The following is a 2,726-nucleotide window of genomic DNA, read 5'->3' on the forward strand; positions in this document are numbered from 1 at the left end:
AATGTAAGGGTTCATATTACTAGGGTTTAATATTATTCCATTGGGTTTATAAACCCACTCCCATAGGTTTATTGATCTAAGGGTTCATACTCATAGGGTTTAATATTATTCCCTTGGGTTTTTAGTATTAATACCTTGGTTTGATCCATAAACTGTCGTGGATGTTCCTCTGGACAGTTCGTCACAACAGATATGATAATATTATATTAAAAAATCTGAGATTCTACATTATTACAGTTTTATTTAATTTTTACATCTGTAAAATTAACTATAATTAGTGCATGCATGTAAAAGTAAATCAAGCATAAAAGTAGATAACGATAAAATAATCTCACACACACATAATACACAAGATATGCTCTCTCGGAAACCCTTTCAGGAGAAAACCCAGTTGGAAGGTGAGGTCACTTCTCTCTCTTTCTCTGTCTGGAAATATGGATGCAGATACAAAGAAGAAATGTCTATGGCCCGTGGGCTGCTACAATGCACAGATTCTCTCCGTGTCTACCTCCTATCTCTCCTGGCTATCTTTTCTCAACTATGGAACAAAATGATCTCGAAAGAATGGAATGCCTCTTCCTCCTAGTGGCCTGGTTATAACACAACCCAATAGCCTCTAGTGGTTAAGTTTGACTACATCAACTCTTAACTAGAGTTAGAAAATAGGCTCTTCTAGATTTTGTTACATCACAAACACATGGCTAGCCCCTCTTCCATGAATAATGGGGGCTGGTGTGGCATCCTCCCGAACTATAGGTGTGAAAACAGGAAGGTCAACTTTCGAGTAACATAACTTTTGCATATGGACTCAGATTGACACGTTTCTTGCACGTTGGAAAGCTCTGTGTGTGTAGAATAGCATGAAAATGTTCTATGTTGCAGCGGAAAATTTTTACCCCCAAAAAATTTCATTTTATGCCTCAAAATGCTCCTCGAAGGTTTCAGACCCTGTTTCACCAAACTGGGTCCCGCTAGTAAAAATAGTTTCGTGAGATAATTCCTCCACTTTTTCCACTCCAAATGCATCGAGATGGGTGAAAAAAAGTATAATGATGCAATTCAGATCATGGGTTTATTATTATTTTGGGTTTATATTATCAATCATGGTCAACCATGTTTTATAAAATCAATCATGGTCGACCATAGTCCAATGTCACACTGTGACAAAGATTGTCTCAATATGAAAATCAACAATGGTCCACCATTGCAATGTGACAAATATTGTCTCGATATGAAAATCAATCATGGTCAACCATTGTCCAACGTTGCATTATGACAATGATTGTCTTAGTATGAAAATCAACCATGGTCAACCATGTTTAATTTAGGGTTTATAATCCCTTGGGTTTATAATATTAATCCCAGGTTTATAATCCCTTGGGTTTATATCATAATCCCTCATATGCATACTAATATATTAGGGTTTATAATCTTATAGTTTTTAGGATTAATACTAAAATACCAAGGGATTATAAACCCAAGGGAGTAATATTAAACCCTAGGAATATGAAACCTTAGATTAATAAACCTAAGGGATTGATATTATAAACCCAAGGGAATAATATTAAACCCCACGAATATTAATTCTTTGGTTTGTAATATTAATAATCTATTGAGTTTTGAATATTAATCCCAAGGGTTCATATTCCTAGGGTTTAATATTATTCCCTTGGGTTTATAAGCCCTTAGGTTTTTAGTACTAATTTCTTTGGTTTATTATTCGCTTAGGTTTATAATATCAATCATGGTCAACCATGGACAATCATGGCCAACCATAGTCAACCATGGCCAATCATAGTCAACCATGTTTTTTAAAATCAATCATGGTCAACCATGGTCCAATGTCGCATTGTGACAAAGATTGTCTTGATATGAAAATCAATCATGATCAAGCATGGTCAACCATGGTCCAACGTTGCATTGTGCCAAGGACTGTCTCAATATGAAAATCAACCATGTTTATTTTAGGGTTTATAATATTAATCCTAGATTTTATAACCCTATGGTTTATAATCCTTTGGATTTATAATATTAATCCATCATATGTATTATAATATATTAGGGTTTTTAGTTTTATAGTTTTTAGAATTAATACTAAAAACCCAAGGTATTATCAACCCAAGAGAATAATATTAAACCCTAGGAATATGAACCCTTAGATTAATAAACCCAAGAGTTTGATATTATAAACCCAAGGGAATAATAAACCAAAGGGAATAATAATAAACCCCAGGAATATTAATGCTTGGGTTTGTAATATTAATAATCTCTTGGGTTTTTAATATTAATCCCAAGGGGGCGGGGAATAGAGCGGGAACAAGCGAGCCTGCGAAGGACGACGCGCCATACACAGACTCGAGTGCTTCAGACCCATATGCCTGTACAGTGGTGGAGGAGCAACCAGATCCATATGCCTGTCCAGTGGTGGAGAAGCAACCATCCACCTCCGTGGATGCCTAGGCATGTTGCATGGTCGTTCTGTGTGTTATGGAAACACTTTGTTCAGTCTTAGGATGTCGAAGTAGCAGCTACAGTAAATAATGGGAGTCAGTCTGTGATAGTTTTCGGGTCGCACCACTCAGTTTTTTGTATGTCGATTATAATGTCTGTGTCTGTCATGTCGGGTTTTTTGAATGTGGGATTTGCAAGGTCTGTAAACTCCTCCCTCGCCTCAGCAGGGAGTGGAAGTATAGCACCTAGGTCCAGTTCTCTGTTGGTTCTAGCTT

This window comes from Pinus tabuliformis, chromosome Q (assembly GCF_031772625.1).
Source record: "Pinus tabuliformis cultivar Carrire ecotype Pingquan chromosome Q, CPIR1, whole genome shotgun sequence".
NCBI classification, from domain to species: Eukaryota; Viridiplantae; Streptophyta; class Pinopsida; order Pinales; family Pinaceae; genus Pinus; species Pinus tabuliformis.